Source organism: Psammomys obesus, unplaced genomic scaffold, assembly GCF_907164565.1.
Source record: "Psammomys obesus unplaced genomic scaffold, mPsaObe1.curated_primary_1811, whole genome shotgun sequence".
NCBI lineage: Eukaryota > Metazoa > Chordata > Mammalia > Rodentia > Muridae > Psammomys > Psammomys obesus.
Genome location: NW_026596073.1, coordinates 38830895 through 38857511, shown reverse-complemented (window position 1 = coordinate 38857511; position 26617 = coordinate 38830895).

Here is a 26617-nt window from a genome sequence, read left to right as displayed (position 1 = left end):
GAAAAATATTTGTAATGAATGTTAAAATATTTGTACAAATATATGAGACAGTTTGAAGATACATTTATTCATTTTACAATACTAGAAATTGTATGTATGGACAGTTATAAGTACAAATATAAGCAATAAATTAGAAGTAATACTAAATGAATCACACTCAGCTAGAACTGTTTAAACATAACAATTCAAATAGAAATATTAACAAATATTCATAAATTGTTATGCATTTCATCATAGACCACTTTGACATTACAAAAATGATCAAACAAACTTCCTTCTAAATCTTAATTACAGGCATCCAACTGGCTGAATAGATTGTGTAGATCTCTGGATATCTGCCTGTTCCAGAAACATCCTGAACTTTGGATCTTCTTCACTGTAAATCACTGATGACTTGGTTACAAGACTGGCCACTTCAAAGAAATAAATATATTTGCAAATTGTTCACATCAGAAAAACAAGTATTTTGACACAAACATTTAGAAATTGTTGCTAAGGGGAAAAAAAGGGCTGGAAGGATAGATCAGTAGTTTATACCTCTTGCTAATCTTCAGGGGGGCATATGTGTCCAAGCACCCATGTCAAATGGTTCACAAAAGCCTGTACCTCCATTTGCAGTGGATCTGACTTCCTCTTCTAGACTCACAGGTACACGCAGTCATGCTCACATTCCCCCACACAGATACTGACATTTACACATAACTTCAGAGCATCAGTGACACATCTTTGCCAACAACTGCTGTCTGCACTGACATGGAAGTCAGGATACTCACAGGATGAGTTAGAGCAATAGTTCATGTTGTTTATTAACATGCCTACACGGAAGAAATGCAAAGAAAGTCAATAAAGTATAATTCTGTCTGTGGCTCTTAGCATGTTTGGAGGGAAAATTGGTATGTGAGTCACTGAACCTGGCAGAGGTAATTGCCCTGTATGTGGAGACCACCCTATAAACACAATGTGTGGATATAAGAAAAGGTAATAATAAAGACAGATGCCCACAAATGAACATGGTCAGCTCAGCTTTGGTGGGTATGTATTTTCTTTTCTTTTTTTTGAATTTTATTTTTTTCTTATCAGTTACATTTTATTAACTCTGTATCCCAGCCATGTCCCGATCCCTCATTCCCTCTCAGTCCCTCCCTCCCTCCCTCATCTCCACCGTGCCCCTTGCCAAGTCCACTGATAGGGGGGGACCTCCTCCCCATTCATCTGATCCTGTTTTATCAGGTATCTACAGGACTGGCTGCAAAGCCCTCCTCCGTGGCCTAACAGGACTGCTCCTCCCTTAGGGGGTGGGGAGGCCAAAGAGACAGTCATTGAGTTCCTGTTAGAAACAGTCCTTGTTCCCCTCACTATGGGAAACCAATTGGTTACTGAGCTACCACAGGCTACTCTGAGCAGAGGTTCTAGTTTACATTCATACATGGTCCTTGGTTGCATGTCAGTCTCAGAAAAGACCCTGTGCCCAGATATATTTGGTCCTTGTGGAGCTCCTATCCTTTCCTCATCAGACTAACTCCCCTTCTTTCTTATGATTTCCTGTACTCTGCCAAAGGTTTGGTCATGAGTCTTTGCTTTGAAGACACTGCTAGTTAGAGTTTTTCAAATGCGCTCAGTAGACTCCTGTCATATGTTCAATGCGCATCCCATCTGTCTTTCTAAACGAGGATTGATCATCTTACCCCATGTCCGCTCTCTTGATTATCTTTTTTAGGTGTATAGATTTCATTATGTTTATCATATCTTATAGGTCTATATAAGTGAGTATATACCGTGTTTGTTTTTCTCCTTCTGGGATATTTCACTGAGGATGGTCTTTAGTAGGTCCCACCATTTGCCTGCAAATTTCACGATTTCCTCCTTTTTGATTGCTGAGTAGTATTCCATTGTGTAAAAATACCACAATTTCTGTATCCATTCCTCCGTTGATGGACATCTGGGTTGGTTCCAGGTTCTGGCTATTACAAATATGATAGTATATATGAGCGACCCCAAAAATTCAACCAGAGAACTCCTCCAGCTGATAAACACCTTCAGCAAAGTGGCAGGATACAAAATCAACTCAAAAAAAATCAGAAGCCCTCCTGTATACCAAAGACAAAAGGGCTGAGAAAGAAATTAGAGAAACAACACCCTTCACAATAGCCACTAATAACATAAAGTATCTTGGGGTGACACTAACCAAGCAAGTGAAAGACCTGTTTGAGAAAAACTTCAAGTCTCTGAAGAAGAAACTGAAGAAGATCTCAGAAGATGGAAAGATCTCCCGTGTTCATGGATTGGTAGGATTAACATTGTGAAAATGGCCATCCTGCCAAAAGCAATCTACAGATTGAATGCAATTCCCATCAAAATACCAACTCAATTCTTTACAGACGTTGAAAAAAGATTGTCAGCTTCATATGGAGAAACAAAAAACCCAGAATCTGCAAAACAATCCTGTACAACAACAGATCATCTGGAGGTATCTCCATCCCCGATCTCAAGTTGTACTACAGAGCAATAGTAATAAAAACTGCATGGTATTGGCATAAAAACAGAAAGGAGGATCAATGGAACCGCATAGGAGACCCAGAAATAAACCCACACACCTATGAATACTCGATTTTTGACAAAGAAGCCAAAACCATTCAATGGAAAAAAGACAGCATCTTCAACAAATGGTGCTGGTCCAACTGGATGTCCACATGCAGAAAAATGAAAATAGATCTATATTTATCACCCTGCACAAAACTAAAGTCCAAGTGGATCAAAGACCTCAACATAAAAGCAGATATTCTAAATCTGTTAGAAGAAAAAGTTGGGAACAACCTAGAACTCATTGGCACAGGAGACAACTTCCTGAACAGAACACCAACAGCACAGGCTCTAAGAGCAACAATCAATAAATGGGACCTCATGAAACTGAAAAGCTTCTGTAAAGCAAAGGACACTGTCATCAAAACAAAATGCCTACCTACAGATTGGGAAAGAATCTTCACTAACCCTTTATCTGACAGAGGACTAATATCGAGTATAAACAAAGAACTAAAGAAGCTGAAAAGCAGCAAACCAAGTAATCCACTAAAAAAACGGGGAACAGAGCTAAACATAGAATTCTCGACAGAGGAATATCGAATGGCAGAGAAACACTTAAAGAAATGCTCACCCTCATTAGCCATCAGGGAAATGCAAATCAAAACGACCCTGAGATATCACCTTACACCCATCAGAATGGCCAAGATGAAAAACTCAAGGGACAACACATGCTGGAGAGGTTGTGGAGAAAGGGGAACCGTCCTCCACTGCTGGTGGGAATGTAAACTGATACAACCACTCTGGACATCTATCTGGCGCTTTCTAAGACAATTAGGAATAGTGCTTCCTCAAGACCCAGCTATACCACTGCTAGGTATATACCCAAAGTTTGCTCAAGTATTTTCTTTTTTTAATTAGTGTACCACTCTTTTTTAAACTTTATTTTTAATTTATTTATTTCTTAAGTTCATTTATTTTTTTTATTAATTACAATTTGTTCCCTTTTTTCCCAGGTGTAGTCCGTTCCTCATCTCCTATCTGTCACACACTTCTCCCCTTTCCCCATCCATGATCCTGTCCTAGTCCAGTTATAGAGGAGGTCCTCCTCCCATACTATCTGACCCTAGCCTATCAGGTGTCAACAGGACTGTCTCAATCCTCTTTCTCTATGGTCTAGTTAGACTACCTTGCTAGAGGGGAGGTGATCAAAGAGCCAGCCACTGAGTCCATGTCAGAAGAGCTCCTGCTCCACTTACTGGGAACCCACATGGAGACTGAGCTACCCATGGGCTACATCTGAGCAGGGGATCTAGGCCCTCTCCATGAATGGCCCTTGCTTGATTCATCAGTCTTACCAGGTCCCAATGGGCCAAGATTTGTTGGCTCTGTTGGTCTCCTTGTGGTACTCCTGTCCCTTCCATGTCTTTCTATCTACCCCTTCTTCAATGAGATTCCCTGTACTCTGCTCAGAGATTGGCTATGAGTCTCAACATCTGCCTTGATACCCTGATGGTTTAGAGTCTTTCAGAGGCCCCCTATGGAAGGCTTCTGTCCTATTCCCTGTCTTCTCCTACTTCTGATGTCTATTCTATTTGCCTTCTGAATGAGGATTAAGCCTCTTCCCTAGGGTCCTCTTTGTTGTTTAGCTTCCTTAGGATTATAGCTTTTAGTATGTTTATCCTATATTATATGACTAATATGCATTTATAAGTGAGTATAAACCAAGTGTGTATTTCTGCTTCTGGGTTACCTCATTCAGGATGATCTTTTCTAGTTCCATCCATTTGCCTGTAAATTTCACTATTTAATTTGTTTTAATTGCTGAGCAGTATTCCTTTGTACAAATGTATCACAATTTCCCACTTTACACCCATCAGAATAGGTATGATAAAAAACTCGAGGGATGACACATTCTGGAGAGGTTGTAGATACAGGGGAAATATCTTCCATTGCTGGTGGGAATGTAAACTTGTACAACCACTTTAGAAATCAGTCTTGTCCTTTCTCAGAAAACCTGGAATAGTGCTACCTTATGGTCCAGCTATACCATTTCTGGGCATATATCTGAAAGGTGCTCAACCATACAACAAGGACATTTGTTCAACAATTTCCATAGCAGCTTTATTCATAATAGCCAGAATCTGGAAACAACCTCTATGTCCCTCAACTGAAGAATAGATACTGAAATTGCAGTACATTTTCAGTGTTCACATTGAGTATTCAACTTGACTGGCCTCTGGAACTAGGCTAGAAACAATTTAGATAAATTGCTTAGCCTATTCCTAATTCCTGCAGCTAACCTCGAGCCTCCTAGAATAATTTATTTGTTCAGCTAAAGAATCTGTCATTCTCAACCTAATAAGTTCATGTATTTGTTTACTGTCAGTATTCTGTGAGTATTTGACTGTTTGCTTGATATTTATGTTCGTATGGCCATTTATTTGAGCAACAAATTCCATACAACTTTTCTAGTTAGCTCTCTGAGTCTGGTATTTCAATAGATTATATTTTACTTTATTCTCCTGGGAGCTGATATTTACAAGGTCTGAGAGAAAGAGAAGCTTTTATGTGTATTTGTATGTGTATGGAAGAACTCAGAAAACAAAGGCTCCACTTTGCTATCAGTGTGAGGAATACATTTATAGATTTATTCATCTTTTTAAAAGAATGCAGTTGTTCATAAATTTACAAACACAAAATTTTTATATGATTTTTAAAGTTCTGTTTTCAAATTTAAATATGTAACATGATGAAATAGGAATAATATCTGTTGATCAGCGCAGCATATATATAAACACACAGATGCGTATATTAGGTAATAGTTAAAATTGTTACCACTCATGGAGATGGCCTGGAACCCTTGCATGGAGGTAGCTTATGGCAGTTCAGTGTCCAAGTGGCGTCCATAGAAATGGGGACAGGGACTGTTTCTGACATAATCTGATTGGCCTGCTCTTTGATCACCTCCCCCTTTGGGGGGAGCAACCTTACCAGGCCACAGAAGAAGACAATACAGCCACTCCTGATGAGACCTGATAGACTGAGATCAGAGGGAAGGGGTGGAGGATCTCCATTTTCAGTGGACTGGGAGACAGACACAGGTGGGGAAGAGGGAGGGTGGGATTGAGAGGAGAAGGGGGAGGGAGATATAGGCGGGATACAAAGCGAATAAACTGTAATTAATAAAAATAAAAATAAATATAAAACAGATGAAAGAGAAAATAAAATAATGGAGACTTTAAAAATATTATTAAAGAATTTTCAATGTTACTTAACAAGCCTTTATTAAATAATGATTTATTCTTTTCTGTTTTCCCATGTTGTTCACTACTGTAGATTTCAGCTCTTTAAAGTAAAAAATACATATGTGTGTGTGTGTGTGTGTGTATGTGTAAGTATGTGCTAGAACATCCATTTAGGTTTGTCCTATAACTATTACTACTTAAATTTTTCCCCTTGATGCTCAGTGGGTGATGCATAAATAACAAACTTGAAATTTTCTTAAGTATTTCATTATTGAATGTTGAATTAGTCATAATTACACATATAAAGAAAACGCCACAGACTGTCTATTGTATAATAATGGGTTGAGACTAATGGCAAAATGATAGCTAAAGACATTTAACCAACAGCTTTTAATGCATTATAAAAGAAATTTACGGGAAGCATTTTCTATTTTAAAATATAAGTCTGCATTTATAGCTATTTAATCTGAGTTAAAAAATAGATTAAAGGAGATTTGAGCAATAGCAGAATTATCACATTTAATATTTGATTCAATTTTATATTGAGTCCATATGTTCAACTGGAAAGATTACAAGCAACCAAGAATACAAAATACCACCCCCCTTATAGCCTAATTACTTAAGGATGATTTTCAAAGCAGAATGTATTTGCCCACCAATTTTAATCAGCATATTGGCACTGACTCCTTTGAAAACTTTTACCCTTCCCTAATAACTTTGTTTCAATCAGTAAAGCCATTTCAAGCATATTATGAAACTCTTCAATTTCAAAGAATTAGCAACCTCATTACATACTTTAGATAATTTAAAGATTTAAATAAAAACTTGTATTAGTGTTTGTTAGAAAAATATTTATGGGGATCAAATGAACATTTTTAATGATCAATGTGGATAAAGTAATGTTCATCCAGATGAACAGGTGAGTAATCAGAAAACCATCTCAGCATGATTGTGATTTCAATTAAGTATTTGGCTTTAAAAATGGACTGATTAGAGTCAACAAAGCAGAGCACATTTAAAGCTTGTGAAGAAATCTATCTATATATGAATTATTCAAATTTTATATTAAACTGTTTTCTGATACTGTTTATAATATAGAAATTTTCATGAGTATTACTGATGCATTTCACTTATTAATTTCACATAAAAGAGAATAATCAGGCTTATCAGTAATGTTTTTAATGGAATAGTGTTTGAAAAGAAGCCTAAATTCTTGTTATACAAGAATGGAGGTGCTATTTCCTCCTCCTGTCTCTATTACTAAGATCTTTGTTTCTTGTTTCCTTTATTACTTCCTTCCATCCTTCCTGCCTACCTACCTACATTCTGTTCTTCTACCATTAAAATAATAAAAAAATACAATCCCCTGTATATTACACCATAGGTTTGAAACTCACCAATGAACGCCAAGTTTAAAAATGAATTAAAGTTTATGCCAGAAAGCTGAAGTTCCAAGAAAATAACCCACCTTCAAAATAAAGTGAGGAGGTTAATAGTTGCCTGGATAAATAAATACTGTAAGGTTATTTTTAGAAATGAAATTTTAACTTCATATAACTTCACTTATTTCATTTTTCCTCTCTCACTTTTATCCGTTTTTTCCATCCACCTTCTATTCTTTTCATTTTCATTTCTTCTCTTTTCTTGAATTAAATGTTCTCTCATAAATCTTAAAGACTTTTGCTGACACAAGAGTAAAATGTGATATATGTTTATTAAAATAAACGCATAATAAAAATTCATAGTATTCCTTGGCGGTTTATATGAAAGAGTGGAAATCACAGTTCAGAAATGGGCTTACTAGTCTTCCAGAGCCTTCTCTGGGTTTAGATTCAGCACAATCGTCTTTCTTCTTGAACTGGGTAGAATTTATTACCTGATGATAAAGAGTGAACAACAACTGCATCTTATTTTTTTTCATAATTCACTTCTCTATAAAGAAGAATGTAAAAAGTTCTGTTATGAAGAGAACTTGGAAGTGTTTATTTTGTTCATTTTATATTGTGCCTGAGATAATAGTATATATGTTAAGTGATTCTCAAATTCTTCCTGAAAATTTGTTTAGTGTGTTTTTCTTTTTGTTCCAGTTTTAATTATTGAGGACCTGTGGGGCTTTTTAGAATCCTCCTACAAATCATGAAGAGTACCTTGATGTTCATGAAAACAGTGTAAAGATCTTACCTGCTAATTGCAAACTCTGGTATTTAGAAGATGTGTTACCATGACAAGTGTGGAAACCCCTTCACCTCATGCCATTAAAGACTATAACCCCCAAAATGCAGCAGCAGCACCATGAAAGGGCATTGTTATTGCAAAAAAAAAAAAAAAGTTTCTTTGAATGCACTTGAGAGTAATGATTTTGTCTTTCTAGATATTGGAAAGGTTACCAAAGCTGCTCTTTGATCAGCTCAGATAACTATTTCATGTCCAGAAGATATCATGACATAACTCTTGTACCAATTCTTCTGTTCTTACACTTGTCCTGCTTCATTTTCTGCAGTGTTCCCTGAACTGTGGCCATAGGCATATTAACATAATTGTCCCATGTTAGACTGAATACTGAATCCTTATTCAGAGCATTTTCACATTATGAATCCCTTTGTTTACAACTGCCAAATGTATAAGAAATGTCTATGGCCCAAAAACAAAGTATCCCAATCATATAAACATAAGTATCAATATTTAGAAGGCACTTTGATATCTTGATAACTTGGGAAAATAACAATGACAGAATCTCCTTAAAGCCCTATGACGTGTATAGCTATGGGCTTTTAAACCAGATTACATTATCAGTCATGAAATTTCTTTCTTTGGAGCAGGCCTGAAATCCAACCAGAAAAGGTTTGGCTATGTATAATAGGCATCCCACTATTGGCTCTACAATGAATATCTTGCCATGAGAGTGAGTAGCATATTATTGTTATCTTCTGCTGGATAAGAACAGTGATATCCTTTCTATTCCAGTAGCCTACAGAACAACTTCAGACACTTTTTGGAAGCTTGTCAGCAAGGGAAAAAATACTGGCTGGTTTGAGATTGATTTCCGTATGTCAAACATTCACTTTGTTGTAATGTCTTCAGTAACACCACATTTCCATATACTTCAGGTGGGTAGCAATGTGCAGTGGCAAAATATCACTGCATTTATGTCTGAAAACAATTATGAATATTTTTGCCTTGTCATTTTCAAGGGATATGGTAATTTGGAACACATTGCATAACCTTGAAACCTGATGTACTGAAGGGTAACTCATACTTTGTGTTGGTTAGTCATGGTAGTTTCTGTCACTATTACGAAAGACATGAAACAGCCTATTCCAACAAGAAAAACATAGTTGGACTCCAGGATTCAGAAGTACATGGTCATCTGTTATCATTGCATGAGCCCTGAAGTGAGAAGAACACTAAACTTCATGGAAACAAAGTCCATGCTGCAGTCCATATGGTGGTCTAGAAGCAGAAATAAGGAAAATAGATTCAGGGGAAATATACTTCTCCAGGAATATCAATGCTTACTTCTAAGGAATTGCTACCTCCTCCGGTCATCATAGTGAAGCTTCTTTGTGATGAAGGTACCAAGTAGTTCATACATGGATATGTTAAGAACTCTGAGTAACTTCTCATGTTCCAGAAGCACAAAGAGTTGCAGGGAATTCTACCCGAAGGAGATTACTCCAAACAGGATAATGATAAACACTAGTGAAATTAGCCTATGATGTAATAAGCACATAGGGGCAAATTACAAATGGAGACAGGAGACATTTTACAATCTAGTTTCCTTTTTTACAATTAATTTATTTTTTATTAATTACAACTTATTCACTTTGTATTCCTTCTGTAGCCCCTCACTTCTCCCCTTCCACTCCTACTTTCTCTCCTTCATCTCTTCCCATCCCCCTCCCCAGGTCCACTGATGGCAGAGTTCCTCCTCCCCTTCCATCTGAACTTAACATTTCAGGTCTCATCAGGACTGGCTGCATTTTCTTCCTCTGTGGCTTGGTAAGGCTTTCTCAGAGGTGATCAAAGATCTAGTCACTGAGTCCATGTCAGAGACAGTCCCTGCTCCCATCACCAGGGAACTCACTTGGAGACTGAGTTACCATGGGTTTTCTCTATTCACGATCCCCGGTAGAAGTATCAGTCTCAGAAAAGACCCCTTTGCCCTGATCCTTTGCTTCTGCTGCTCTCCTTGTGGAGCTCCTGTCCTCCCCAGATCCTTCACCTTCCCTTTCTTTCAAAATATTCCCTGCACTCTGACAAAAGTTTGGTTATGAGTCTCAGCAGCCACTTTGATATACTGGGTCGAGCCTTTCAGAGGCCCTCTGTTGTAGGCCCCTGTCATGTTCCCTGTTTTCTCCCTTTTCCAATGTCTGTCCTGTTTGACTTTCTATGTGAGGATTGATCATCTTATCCAAGGTCCTTTTTCTTGCTTACCTTCTTAAGGTGTACTGATTTTAGTGAGTTTATCCTATATTATATGTCTAATGTCCACTTATATGTGAATATATACCATGTGTGTCTTTCTGCTTCTGGGATGATACCTTACTCAGGATGATCTTTTTCTATTTGAAGAAAAGATCCTCAGACTAAGATGTTAATAAAAGAAGTAGAGGAAATAATTATGAAATACACATACGCACACACGCAAATCTTATAAATCTAGGAAACTATACAAATGCTAAAGATTCATTTAATCAATCAATCAATCAAGTTAGAGTGTGTTCATTTTTCTGTTGTGTGCAGGTGCCTGATTAGGACAGAAGAGGAAATCACATTCGTGGTACTGGAGTTACAGGTTGCTTTAAGCCACCTGATGAGGGTACCTTTTCTTTCTTTCTTTCTTTCTTTCTTTCTTTCTTTCTTTCTTTCTTTCTTTCTTTCTTTTTTCTATTTTTCTTTTTGTGATTCTTTATTTTATTGAAAATCATTACCATTAATGCCAAGGAGTGAAATCTTTTACAATAAACAAGTACCTTTTTTTTTTTTTTTTTTTTTTTTTTAGTTATACAACTTTTTATTTAATTACACTTTATTCACTTTGTATCCTCCCATAAGACCCTCCCTCCTCCCCTCCTGGTCCCACCTTCCCTCCCTCTTCTTCATGCATGCCCCTCCCCAAGTCCACTGGTAGGGGAGGTCCTTCTCCTTCCTTCTGATTTTAGTCTATCAGATCACATCAGGAGTGGCTGCATTGTCATCTTCTGTGGCCTGGTAAGGCTGCTCCCCCTTCAGGGGGAGGTGATCAAAGAGCAGGCCAATCAAATTATGTCAGAGGCAGTCCCTCTTCCCATTACTATGTGACCCACTTGGACACTAAACTGCCATGGGCTACATCTGTGCAGGGGTTCTAGGTTATCTCCATGCCTGGTACTTGGATGGAGTATGAGTCTCTGGGAAGACCCCTGTGTTCACATTTTCTGGTTCTGTTGTTCTCCTTGTGGGTTCCTGTCTCCTCCAGATTTTACTATTTCCTTTTTTTTTTTTTTTTTTTTTTTTTTTTACATAAGATTCCATGCACTCTGCCCAACAGTTCTCTATAAGTCTCAGAGTCTGCTTTGATAGTCTGCAGGGCAGAGCCTTTCAGAGGCCCTCTGTGGCAGGTTCCTAGGTTGTTTCCTGTTTTCTTCTTCTTCTGATGTACATCCTCTTTACCTTTCAGGATGGGGATTGAGCGTTTTAGTCAGGGTCCTCTCTCTTGAGGGTACCTTTTCATAGGGCCAGATTTTAGTCCCAGAACCCAAATAAAGAAATTTATAACATTCTGTAATTCCAGCTCCAGAGAAATTTAATGTGTCTAGTATCTACAGTCACTTCTACACACATACTGATACCCCCTGATATTTAAGATCTTTATACATAACTTAAATATTTCACATTAAAAGTTATATAATTTATGAAAATGGACTAATAATTAGACATAACTCAATTTCTTTGACGCTTATATGTTAATTTAACAGATACATTCATATTTGATGCATATGCATGCTAGCTTGATTATCCATGTCTGTATGTAGATCATGTTGAATATATATGAGAAGCATTTCTTTTGAATATCCGCCAATGCACATTTTGCTCAGTTCTGCATATCTCAGTGTTGCCCAACAGAGCACCTCATGGCAGCTCCCTGGCTGCTATTCCAACTTTTAAAATAGTAGTATCATTTAAATAAAAGGACTTTGCCAATATTTGATGGAAATTGGAATGAATATTTTATAGACTTTGAAAGAACTTTCAAGGTCTAATTGCTGGAAAATGCATCTATTGAATGTGATGGTGCAATTAGTTTATTTTTTGCTCCAGTTATTGAGTAGGATTGTATGCCATGATACTTTGTAGCATGCAAGTAATATGCAAAAGTAACATTAAAATCTAATAGAAGGAAGATTAATCATGGACACCTATTTACTCTATATATGTTTGTAATAAATTTACAGAAAAGATGCCATACTTCCTTAAAACTAAATAATTGGGATCACCTAACATAATTCTTTTAAAATAATTTCCTAATAAATTATATCTGAAAAAGCCCAGGACAGCACTAAAAGTATTGTTTCTTCATTGTTCCAAAAATGTTGAGGGCAAATTGCAACACTTCCTTTTAGTGTTCTATTATTTTAAGTTAATTCAGTAATGTATACATATAAAATATTTGACAAAACTTTGGGATTGGCATCCTTCTAAAATTGTGACACCAATTATAATATGAATTTTCACATAAAAACATTTTAGGAAAAGAATATAAATTCCTCTAGACATACCAGAGAGATTGAGAGACATTGTTTATCAGGTTCCAAAACACTGAAGCAAAAAAAGTAAACTCCTCTGGAGAGGGACAACTTCAAGGGCATATCCATTTCAAAGCTTACTTGGAAGTCTTTAAATTCTAATTCTAAGAAGAATGGGTAATTTAAGAAATAAACACTCTGCAAAAGATGAGAGGCTTTCAAAATGCTCATTCATGTGCTTCTTTCCCCCCCAAGGATAGGCTCTTTGCTTACTTCAAAGTAAGATTTAGTGGTTACACTAACCCAGCTGGAAGCAGATTAATATTTTGTCTGCCCCATGGTTCTTGAATTCTTACGTTTAATTCTTTGTTCTTGATCTATTTATATCAAGTGAAGAGAAGGTACATATGGCTTCTTAGTAGACAAACACTTTGATGAATGCTGTTATTACCTGCAGTCCAGGATTACAGCATGGGCATTCCACAAACATGTGGTCCCTATTTAGAAAGAGGCCTGTATTTAATCAGTGGAAAAATGGGAAATAAAATGAAGAAAAGAAGCATTCTACAGAAAAAAGTATGATTTTTTCCTTATCTAGCCACTGTTCATCTTTAATATTTAATTAAATAAATGATGAAATGATTGCTATATTAAAATGTACTTTAAAACAATAAAATACCATAAAACTAATCTTATAAATTTTCATACTTTCTGCCCCTTGCTGGTCATTAGAAACTATTTAATGGATCATGGTTAGTCACAAACTCTCTTGCTGTTGGCTGGATAGTAAACAGTTTCCTGTATTGACTCTTTGACTGAAAACATTAATTATATATCTATATAAATATTTGAAAAATAATTTTTGTCATTTTGTTTAATATCCATTCATTCTTTTATCTTTTTATTAATTCATTATGTAACATCTTACAAACAAAAACATTTAACATAAAATTCATCAATTGTATTGAGCTTAACTTATACAATTTGTGAACTTTTAAACAGTTATAATAGTCACTATTTTTATCTACTTAGTTATGGGTACATTTAATAGATCCTAATTAAATATAATAATCCAATATATTACTTTTAAGTTCTATCATTATGCATTGTCTAAAGTTTCTAAATAAAATGTATAAAAATAGAAAAATTAATGAAAATATTAGCTGCAAATATTCAAATATGGTATGGCCTAGGATGATTAATTTATTAATTGAGTATTTTAATAGAATGGATAATGGGAACATATCTATAAAGGAAAATAGATAAATACTACAACAACTTAGAATTGGTATCACCATCTGTCAATGCAGATTGTGAGGATTACATTATTATGTTAGAAATTACATTATTATGTTAGAAATTAGTACAATGGAGAAATGTATAAATATGTAACTGTAAACAAATTTAAGAAGAATCAAAAAGGAGATGAGAATAGATCACTGAATCTGCTATTAAACTATAAAACTATTGTTATTCTCAAATATTTTTAATTCATTGGTAAAAAATTCTGCATTGTGATACGGAAATAGGTTATTTTTGACACATGATATATATTTATTCAAGTTTAAAGTTTTTTTGCTACACATATGTATGTATGCTTCTACACTGATGTGAGGTATTTGACCTATACAACCTTTTTACAAATGTAAGGTTTACCTCCAGTCATTTTCAAAGTTCCTATTATATACTGTTTAAGATAATTAATTTACACAAGTTAATGGTTAAGCAATCTGACTCATGGTCATGTCAGACACTAGTCTATACATCCTAGATTGAACAAAAAAATAAATAACTAGGAACAAGCAACATTTGCCTATTCATATTTACTATAGATATAAAGATACTCAGATGTTAAATAAATAGATATGATTTTATGCTACATAAATATAAATGTAACTAGATATATAGATGGTCTCCAAAAACTTCAGATGCCTACAGAATAGGGAATGTAAAGATGTGTTTTAGTCAGAACATGGCTGCTCTGCTAGACATCACATCCAAAGACCTAGCTCTTTGTGATCTGGCTGAAATATAAAACATACCTTTAATACAGGAAACAGGCAATCAGATCTGACTTCAAGGACAGCCTGGTATAGAGCAAGTATCAGGTAAAAAAACAACAAAACAAAACAAAACAAAACAAAGCAAAAACACCTTATAACCAGGCATTGTGGTACATGCTTTTAATCCCAAACAATGAAGGTAAAGTTAATTTGTAGAAGGAAGCACTCAGGTTTGAAAGTGGTATCTGATTGAGTGGTGGAAATGATGATGAAACAGAGAAAGTCTTGCCAGAATAGGATACACCCAACTCTCATGAGAACATGGAGGAAGGAGAAGTGACTTAAGGGACTATGCAGAGAGGCGGGGGAAAGATTTACCAGGACAGATATAGAGAGAAAAGCTGAAGAGAGAACAAGCCAGAGAATGAGAAGGAGCCAGTATTAGAACAGATTGCTTGAGTTACTCTGAGGCCAAGTAGAGCCATTCAAAGGCTTAGAGAAGAGCAAGAATTAATAAATCATCTAGGAGAGGAGTCTGAGCCAGAACAGCTGAGTTGAAACAGGAAGTGCAGAGCTCCATAAGAACAAGAAAGACTGAGATTAGTCAGCAGTAAGTGTCAAAGGCTGAAAACATTTTAGGCCTGTGTTAGATTGTATGAAGACTGAAGCCTCCAACACTAAGCCTAGGTTACCAGTAACCTCTGAGAAAAATCTCTGAGAAAAGAAATGAAACAGGAAAATAAATATTACTTTTACATAACAATATTCAGATATTCAGGATTCAAGTAATTATAATAAAAGAAGAATGAGTATATAGTATTTATATCATATAGTATTTATATAGTAAATATAGTATTTACTATATAGTAAATACTATATATATAGTATATATATATATATATATATACCAACCCATATAGTATTTATATCATAGATGATAACTGGTACATCAACTGATAACTAGAATGTATGCATGTAGTTGGGATTTTTGTAAAATGGGAATTGCTACAGCAAATTTTAAACTTAGAAGAATCATCTAGTACAAAGAACAGAAGAGGCAAAACACAAAGGTGAGACCCAATGTTATACTGAATCAATAGAGTAGAACGGATGAGATAATGAATCAACATGAATAAACAGACTAGAATAATAAGATAATGAGTTTATATGAAAAAAGTGTAGAACAGTGACCTAATGGACACACATGAAGAAAAAGACTAGAACAAATGGGCTAATAAATAAAAGGAGTAAAACAATGGGCTAATGGACACACATAAATGGAATCTAAGATAATGGGTTGATGAATACATGAAAAAGAGTATAGTATAACACAGAGTTAATTTGATATAATAAATATGTTTTTGTCCAATTTACGAGATGCCTTGCTTTACTCCATCATAGAGATAAATCAAGGAGACAGAAAATGTGTAGATAGAAGTAAAAGGAAGTCCTGTGGTTTAGAATGGCAAAATAATTTATTTTAATTAAACTTTTATTTAAAAGTTACACTAGAGTTTAGAATATAATGCCAACACAAAAGATACAAAACCTACAAGATTTTTATTTTATGTTTTATATTAATTACAGTTTATTGGCTTTTTATCCCAACTATAGTTCCCTCTTTCTTTCCCTCCCAATTCTACCCTCCCTTCCTCATCTCCTCCCAAGCCCCTCTCCAAGTCCACTAATAGAGGAGATCCTCTTCCCCTTCCATCTGACCCTAGCTTATCAGATGTCATAAGGACTGGCTGCATTGTCCTCCTCTGTGTCTTCAAAAGGCTGCTCCCTCTCTCAGGGGGAGTTGGTCAAAGAGCTAGCCAATGAGTTCATGTCAGAAACAATCCTTGTTCCCTACAAGTTTTAAGGGATACATGGAATGCTGAAGAGAGCTGCCAAGAGTTAACACATAGGGCTGATTAGTTTCAGCCTGATTTTCAGAAGAACCAAACATGAAAAGCTTTGTAAATATTACACATGGAAATTCAAAAGCATAGAACACATGCAGGTGAAATGGATAGATAAATAAGGAATGTCACTCAGGATCTATTTATTATAATTTAGCAAGAGAGGCCAATGGATGTCATATTAGGGTTTTGTAGATCATGTTGGAGTAAATTTATTTCTGTTATTGGGGTTCAAAGCTACAGGAATATCTAAAAAAATGCTATCACATTATTCACTTTCTGATTACACAGATGAAGATTAAAGTTCTAGATAAAAACAAAACACAGGGTAGATAAATGTTCATAATTTGTGTTTGAGATGTCTTTGTAATTTGTCTTTTGGAGAAGCCATTGCGGATTATCACAATGTTTAATTTTGGGTCACATAAGGTTAATAGTACATCAAGCTCAGAGTCTGGTGTAAGCTTCACAATGCCTAAAGCCAATGCAACTTGGAGACCTTTCATTGACAAACAGTTGTGAGTCAAACAGTATCTAGAGTATTTCACAATGGGACCCATGCCTACATAGATTTGAAGTTTAAGTTTTACAAGGCTCCTGCTATATCAAAGACCAGAAGTGTTCGTGAAAACTGGAAAAAATAAATAACTTGTCCTAGATAAGAATGCCCTTGGTACATTGAGAAAAGGAAATGAAAAAATACAGTCCTTTAACAAATAAGCGACTTAAGTGTCTTCCTTACACATCCGAACAAACTTAACCCCAACCACTCCACATAGTCATCAATATTTCTTCATAAATGAAGTCGTTTAAATTATTAGTAGACATTTAAAAATAAGGTATCACTACAGTTGAGCAAAGTAAAAATACTAGGGCAACAGTATAAAAACCTTTAAATAGTACTTTTCTATTTTTTATATTTGAAGTAAGATGCTTTTATTTTCACTTATTTGCAATTTCAAACTTTAAAATTTCTTCACCATCATAAAAAAATACTCAAAATCTTTGTTTTCTTGCTGAAATTAATATAGTCTTTAATTGACAAATTATTTATTTTTATTTTTTTAATTTCAGAAGATACAACGAATATTGTTCTTATCTCCTCAAGCTCATGTGTATGTGTATTTTGTGTTTTTGTATGTATATGTATGCCTATGAGTGTGTTTATGTATAAGCATGTGTGTATATGTGATTTTGTGTTTGTGTTTTGTGTTTATTTATGTATAGAGTGTATGTATACAGGCATGAGTTTTTATGTATGTATGTATGAATATGTGTGTGTGCATGTATGAGTGTGTTTGTGTTTGTGTTGTGCAGCCATGTGTGTATATACCCTTCCTTGCACAGACATACAGGGAAATCCATGTTATCTTGTAATAGTTAAAAAGTTAGAAAGCATTTATTGATAATACCAGAGCAATTGCTCTTTTCAGATAGCTTCCTTTTCATGAATACTGAAGTAGCATTAGCTTAACATTTTACTCTAGGGCTTATTTTATATGCAGCATAAAAGCAACTCGGAAAAATATCTTGTTTTTGTGTTGCTGATGATATTCTTGTAAATGATATTTTCAATTGTAAATGTAACATACTTTGTGTCATGAAGTGATCTTGTTGAGTCATATTGATAAATTTAGTATAAAATGAAGCCCCAAACATTTTCAGAGGAGTTTTTGTTTTGTAATTTAAGCTGATCAAAGTTTTGTAGCACCCTTCAATGTGATTGAGGTGGTAGAGACCAGTGCAGAAGAAAGAGAACAGAGTGCCAGTCTACTTTTACCTGTCTCTATAGTAACTGTACTGGGAAGTTATGAGCCAAGGAAGAGAAGCAGCAAACTAATGGTGAGAAAACAGCAGGACTAGACCAGAGGGATATCTCTGTGGGAGGAGGGAGGAGAGTCAAAGAAATCAAAGCTTTCATTTGTCTAGTCAAAATGCACTTCATTTTGGTCATCCAAAACATAGAAAAATAATGCTACGCTGTATTCTGGAGATTTCTATAAACAAAAAATTTTCACATCTAACACTCACTTGGTCATTTTTGATTTACATATTAATACTGAGTAATAAAATGCATGACTAAAAAAAGTTACTTTGGATTCTTTGTATAATTGGGTATTAAAATTTGTAGTGTGTCCCTGTGTGTGCATATGCACGTGTGTTTGCACACACATGTAAAAGTGTGTCTGTTTTTCTGTGTATGCAAATATTAAGTGTGTGCAGGGTGGCTATGAAGGCCAAAGTTGTCAGACCCCGTGAAACTCAAGTCCCATGTAGTTGTAGTATCTTGGTATGAGTACTTACAATCAGAATCAGACTATTTACCTCTGTGCCATCTCTCCAGACCCAAATAAGTTAATACATCCTTAATGTATCAAAACAACCTGCAGATAACCTCCATTTTTCTGGGTGCCATTGGCCATTATTTCCTTTCATTTTTTGAGGGTACTAACTTTGTCTTTTGTTGTTATGGTATAATTTTTACTCTGAATTGCTTTGTTCAGAGCTTGTTGACCAGCAGTATTGAGAGCTTTTAAGCCAAGTAGGTTCTGCTGTCATGAACTCTTCAATCCATCCTTGGTTTACCAGATAAGAGATTTATGGACATGGCTTGTTATTAATTGAGCTCTCTCTGTGGATGTGATGTGTGATGATGTGTTACTCACACTTCTAATTCCTATGACAAAACAAAACAAAACAAAACAAAAAACAACAGAAGGGGACAGAAAGAGTATTCCAGTTTTATATCTGTTGCTGTAGTAAAACATTCTGACAAAAGCAAATGGGTTTATTTTTGCTCAATATTCCAGTTTATTGATTATCTCTTTGGGGAATCAGACAGGAACTTAAAGCAACTACTGTGATTTATGCTGAATTGTGCTGGTCCATCATTCAGACTACACAATCCATAACCAAGTCCATACCATGGTACTAGCCACATTCAGACTGGACCTTCCCACCCCATTTAAATTAAATTTCTTACAAATGTTCTCAGAGGCCAACTTAGTCTAGGCAAATCTGTATTGAAAGTCTCTTCCCAGGTGATTTTAAGATGTTTCAGTTTGACAATCAAACTAACTGTATCAGGAAGTAAAAATGTATCTTTTCTTACAGTCAGATTGAGCTATCATATATCGAGGGAAATTAGGTATGCTTCCTCATGTTTTTCCATCCTGAAGTTCCAGAAGAGAGGTCAAGATATAAAAGTTCAAGGCATACTCATAGTGACCATCTTCTTCAAGAAAGAATAGTCTCCTAAATATTCCAGGCCATCTCAAATAGCACAACCAGCTGACGACTACATGTTAAAATGCATGAACCTATAGAAATCATCTGTCAATTAACACTGCAGAACAAAAGCCATGTTAGATGCCAGTATCATGTTTTCAGATTTTCTGGCTTGTTAAAACGTGGCTAAACAGGCCACTACTCTTAACTCTTCCATCTCAAACATTGCCAAAGGAATAAATACTGCAAAGAACTTTTCCATTGTTTCATTTAAGTTTTTCAGTCGTAATCCAGATAGCAATATCACATTGTTTATTTTTATATAAATCCAAACACTCAATAAATCATACTGTTAAAAATAAAAGCTGTCATTCATTCAATGAGATTCGTGTGTGTGTGTGTGTGTGTGTGTGTGTGTAATAAAAAAGAATGGCAGAACTATAATTAGAGATAGTTATAAATTACTACTCTTCTATAGAATTTTACAGAGAGAAAGAGTCATACATACATTCATACATACATACAGACAGAAGCACACCTAGAACAGAGTAGAATATGAAAGAGGTAAAAGAAAGGCGCTTAATTTCTAAGTTCTGGTATATGAAGATCTGTGACTTTCAATAGCATTTATTCACTAACAATTATGAGTCTTGAATGTCCAATTATACATTGTCCTCTATATCACTGTCAATAAATGCTTCTCTGCTTAACACCTATAAATTTTATGTTCTGTTCTACCTGTGAGTCTTTACATCTACTATCATGGTGTTTGAACCCTTCTCTATTGAACTCACAGCATAAACTCGTGTTTATATTTCATGTGCCTAATTACTTCCTCACTCTGTTATAATGTAATCTCTGTTCCCTGGTACCCATGATGGTAATTTATTGATAAAATAAGTTAGAAGATATCTTTTGGATACCAAATGACTGTGATCATGATATAAATACTTTACCTTTGAGCTTAAGCCAACATTTTGTAAAACAGGTATATCATTAAAGCACATAATTTACTATCACATAAAGATTAATGTAATATTTCAAAAATATTTGTGAGCTGTTAATTTAATTACTTCCTGTGAGATAGTGTATAAAAAGGTTAATGTTGTATTAAAATGTGTGGAGTTCAGGTTCATGATCCTGTAAGCCATAAATTATTATATGTTTGGCTAATCTTTCTTGAAAGTTTTAATTTCAGGTTGATTAACTTGTAAAGTTTTATTGAGGGTAAATATTTTATATTTCTCTTTGTGTTATTAATTTTAAAATGAGTTGTTGTACTGATTGCTTCTAGTTTACAATACGGTTTTTATACATTGTCACCGATAGTTCTAAATCATAGGTCATATTGTACCAACCATAGCGTTAGAATTTTGAATTCTTATAAAGAGAAAATGTTTCCTATTTGGGGGTAAATCAGCATAGCTGTACCATATTACATTTTTTTCAATGTTATCATCTATAATGAAACTAATGTTGTCAGATTTGGGCTTTATTAATATTTTTGTTTTTTGTTTAATCTTTTAATGAGAATGAATTAAAATATATTCACATAATTTATTTTAATTATATGCATATTTGTCTGTGTGTGTGTGTGTGTGTGTGTGTAGATTTGATTGAGTTGAATGGATTTGAGGGCACGTGTGTGAGAGCATGTGCCCATACAGATGAAGAAATATGTGTCAGATTCCTTGAAGCTCGAATTACAGGTCATTGTAAACAACAAAATTAAAGTGCTGGAAAATAACTCCAGTCTTCTGAAAGGGAAGTATGCACTCTAAATAGTGATGTGTCTCTCCAGCTCCTTTTTATTGTTTTTTAACATTTTACTAGTTCTTTGTGAATTTCACTTCATGTATCCCAATCCCATTGTTCTTGCCCTGTGTCTGGATATCCGGTAGTTTTTAAATCTGTAGGAGTAGCCTCTTCACACACTCCATCAGTTCGTGATAGCGTAGAGGTTGGTGTGAGCCAATTGAAAGCCCTGGGTCTTGGCCTGAAAGGTATCTTAGCTGGTGCCCACCAGCTCCCCCACACCCAAAACTCTCTTGTCCTGCCCTGGCTGGTCCATCCAATGCCACGGCCAGCAAGGTGCATAGCCAGCCATCCTGCTTTCATGATGTCAAGACTAGTTCACCCAGACCATCAGAGCCAGCTCTGCTGTGCTGCCCAGACAATCAGTTGGGCCAACTCTCCTGCTCTCACACCATCAGGACTGGTACTTTAACTCCCATATCCACTGCCAGCTGTATTGTGCTGCCCAGGTGAGGTGCAGGGCCCACTCTCCTGCATACTGCAGCAGATGAGGGGCAGGGACAGCTCTCTTTCTCTCATAACACTGAGGTACCAGCTCTCCAGGCAACCTCAGGTGGAAAGTGTAAAAAGAGGTGAGGGCGATCTCGTAGCCATGCCACTAAACAGCAGACAAATATCTCTAGCTCTTTTTAACTTATTTTATTTTTTTATTATTATCATTTATTACAATTTACTCAATTTGTACCCCAGCTGTGGACCTCTCTCTGGTTTCCTCCCAATTCCACCCTCCCTTTTTTTTTTTCTTCCCCTATGCCCCTCCCCTAATCCACTGATAGTGGCGGTTCCTCCCCTTCTATTTGACACTAGCATAGCAGCTCTCATTAGGAGTGGTTGCATTGCCTTCCTTTTTGGCCTGGCAAGGTTGCAACCACACCCCTACAGGGGGAGGTGATCAGAGAGCCTGCCATCGAGTTCATGTCAGAGAAAGTCCCTGCTCCTCTTACTTTGGACCCCACTTGGAGACTGAGTCTATGGACTACATATGAACCGGAGTTTTAGGTCTTCTCCATGTAAGCATACTAAAATCTATACTCTTAAAGAAGCTAAACAACAACAAGAAGGCCCTAGGGAAGATGCTCAATCCTCATTCAGAAAGACAATTGCGTAGACGTCAGAAGCAGAAGACAGGGAACAGGACAGGAGCCTACCACAGATAGCCTCTGAAAGACTCTACTGATCGAGGTATCAAAGCAGAGGCTGAGATTCATAGGCAAACTTTGGGTAGAGCACAGGAAAGAAGGGGGAGATAGATAGACCTGGAGGGGACAAGAGCTCCAAAGTGAGAGCCACGGAGCCATAAAACTGAGCCCTGAGGGCTCTGAAGAGAATGAGACTCCAACCAACGATGATGCACTTAGAAGATCTTTCCAGCTCTTAATGTATATTTTTACCTCATGCATTCTACACACTAATGGGGTGCCATGTGATGATACTGTGGTATGTGTATGTGATATGAAGCTTAGATAAGGCTAAGCATATCTATCTTCTCACATACTTATCAATTAATTCACTGTAATATCCCAAACACTTTTGTATTGATATTCATGTCATACGTGTTTGATGTCCATTGTCATTGTGACTAGCACAGTAAAACCACCTATTTCGGTTTAATTCCAAGTTTTCCTCATTAATCAGCTTTGCTCCTCTCTAAAACTTGTCTGCAGGCCACACAATCAGATAAATATCGAGGTACTTTCACTTTCCATGCTGTCAGCTTTTCTTTATTTCTTTGTAAGAGTCTTCTTTGTCTCAATTTATTTATTTATTTTTATTTATTACACTTTACTCACTTTGTATCCCAGCTGTAGACCCCTCACTGGTTTCCTCCCAGTCTCACCCTCCCTCCCTCTTCTCCTCCCATGTTCCTCAGGAAGTCCACTGATAGGGAAGTACCTCCTCTGCTTCCCTCTGACCCTAGCCTATCAGGTCTCATCAGGACTGGCTGCATTGTCTTCCTCTGTGGACTGGTAAGGCTGCCCACCCCCCCCCCAACTCAGGGAGAGGTAATCAAAGAGCCAGCCACTGAGTTCATGTCAGAAACAACCCCTTTTCCCCTAGGGTCATTTGGAAAGGAAGGAGGACCTCCTCTTCAGTGGACTGGGGGAGCGGCATGGGAGGAGAAGAGGGAGGGAGGTATGATTGGGTGGGATGAGGGAGGGGGCTACAGCTGGGATACAAATAAGTTGTAATAAATAAAAACATTAAAATAAAATATGAAGAAAAGAAACAAATGTCATTAAAAATCAACTCAGTTGATTATTGGCTTCCTTCTTAATGAGTCTGTGTATATGTGCACTCTCATGTATATGCAGCTTTTTGTGTATGTCTCCTTTTGTGGAGAAACCAGACATCTACCTTGAGTGCTGTTTACTCTAAGATGTTTTGAATCATCTGTATGATATAAATTGCCACTCATGCAATCCTACTTTCATTTACTCAATGGCTATTTTTCAGATAACTTAATACATTACTCAAATAAAGCTTCAAATTGAGAAAGTGGGAATATCAGGTTGTTGAAGTATTTGACCGTGTTATAAGCTGTACCTGAGAATGGCTGAAAATTAACACAGTTATAGCATTCAAAAGTGATAGGATAAATTCCTACTAGCAGTAACTAAAAATCCAGTGTAAACCCCCAAAAATGTGAAGATGAAAATAAGATATAGTGTGATAAAATTCATAGATTATTGAAAGATTTTTTAGAATGCATTTTTTCTATTGTAAATTTATTATACTACATAAAATACTTTGTCCCAGTGGGCATGTGACCATCATTTAAAGTAAGGACATATTAAATGAGTATTTAAACATGCCCTACTTTTCATAGTATGTGCTAATAAAAATTACAAATAAAATGTTAGGGTCTTGTGTAAGATTTCCTGCACTCTACCTAAAGTTTGGTCAGCATATGTTTTGATACCCTGCTGGGTGGAATCTTTCAGAGGCCCCCTGTGATAGGCCCCTCTCCTGTTCCCTGTTTTCTCCCTCTTCCGATGTCATTCTCATTTGCCTTTCTGAATGAAGATTGAGCATCTTACCCAGGGTCCTCCTTCGAGCTTAGCTTCCTTAGATGTACAGATTTTAGTATGATTATCCTATAAAGTCCTGGAGGGAACATGAGTTCCACAAAGGGAGCAACAAAACTAAAATGTCTGAGCACAGGGGTCTTTTCTGAAACTGATACCCCAAACGAGGACCAAGCATGGAGATAACTTAGAACACCTGCACAGAAGTAGCCCAAGGCAGCTCAGTTTCCTAAAGAGTTCCCCAATAATAGGACCAGGGACCATCTTTGACATGAACTCATGGGCTTGCTCTTGGATCACCTTCACCTGAGGAGGGAGCAGCCTTACCAGTTCACAGAGGAAGACAAAGAAGCCAGTCCTGATAGGACCTGGTAGACTATGGTCAGATGGAAGGGGAGGAAGACCTTCCTTATCATTGGACTGGGAGAGGGGCATAGGAGAAGAAGAGGGAGGGAGAGTGGGATTGGAAGGGGATGGGGGGGTTGGCTATAGCAGGAATACAAAGTTAATAAAATGTAATTAATTAAAATAAAATTAAAGATTTAAAAATAATTCTAAGGTCTTTATAAAAAGAATAGTGGACAACTACTTATGTAAAGTATTTAGTCACAGGACAGAAAGGCTTTAACATAGATAAGTTAAACCCAATTTTATAAATCAGTGTGATTTTGAAATAAGGATATGTGTGCTGATGATACTTATTACAGATAAGAAAACTGTGCTTGGCTATTGAACATATATAAAGCATGTGGTATCTCCTAGCAAATATGTATGTGTTGTTTTCTTTATTTTTTAATCTTTTTATTCATCCCACATCCTTCTCTCTTTATAATCCCTTTTCTGTCTCTTTTTGGCTTCCACTATTTATTCTTTTTAACAGAAGAACTAATAGGAAATTCCCTCAAGTCATAAACACATAAAATTTGTACATAAAAAACAAGCCCAGGCCACTTCCATGAAATTCTTATTGCACAATTAGAAACTAATATTAAGGAACATAAAGTTTAAGGCTCAGAAGTAAATGCTGAAACTAAACGACTGTCAGAAAACCAGGCAGATTTGTGTGTTTCTCTAATCATCAAATCTGTTTCTCTACAGAATGGATTACTACAGGTACAAAAAGCCAATTTTCCCATATGTACTCTCTATGCCTTTGCACTCCCCAGGGAAGACTTTTCCTATATTCTTTTTGCTTTCCTTCTCCAATTTGATAAAGAGAACAATTTTATAGGTCAGTAAAGAAACATTTTTCATTAAGAAATTCTGGTTTTGTCTGCTTTTTGTCCTCAAATTAATTACTTATCCTATCAGAGGAAAGTCCACAAAGAGCAAGAGAAAAAAAAACTGAAATAGCAAAATCCCAAACAGAACTGCATATAAAAAACTTCTAAGTAAGTCCATGTTTTATTGAAAACTATAATTTTGAGCTATTTAAAACAAAATGTGTTTTTTTTTCACATTCCAAATATCAGTACAAAATGGGTTATGTATAAACTGTCTGAATAGAGTTGTTTGTGGAAAGAAACTGAATTTGTGTTTTATAAATATTGATTTCTTACCGCAATTAACTGTGGCTATACTACCTTATTTCAACATTCAAAGGTAATCATCAGCTGTGATTAATATTCCAATGTGAACACCTTTTAATTGCAAAATTTACTCTCCTGTTACTGAAGTTTGAACATTGGACATTGTGTTACAATTAATTTTAATGTCTTGATATTTGAGAACACCAGAAGAAACAATTCAGTGAACATACAGCAAGATCCATATGGTTCAAATTAACAAAATCAAGTCAGATTTTTCTTTGCAGCAAATTCTGTTCTCTTGCAACAGAATGAATCACAGGAAGTTGGAAGTACTAGGCGATCAAAGCCCCTTGAAATTTTATGTAGCAGTTAGCTGTAATTAATTTCTGCATGTAAGAAGTCCTTGAAATTCTTGTGTGCATAAAAATGTTCATTAATACTGTTGAAAACATTGCTTGATAGGGAATAAAAGAATGGAGACCCAAAATTCAAGGCCAGGGTTGAAAAAATATTACATATTTTTCTAGACTAAAAATACTGTGAACAATTATGTAAAAAAGTATATTAAAATAAGCTTCTATGAAACTTCACATAATGTAAAGCATCCTATATCAACATAAAA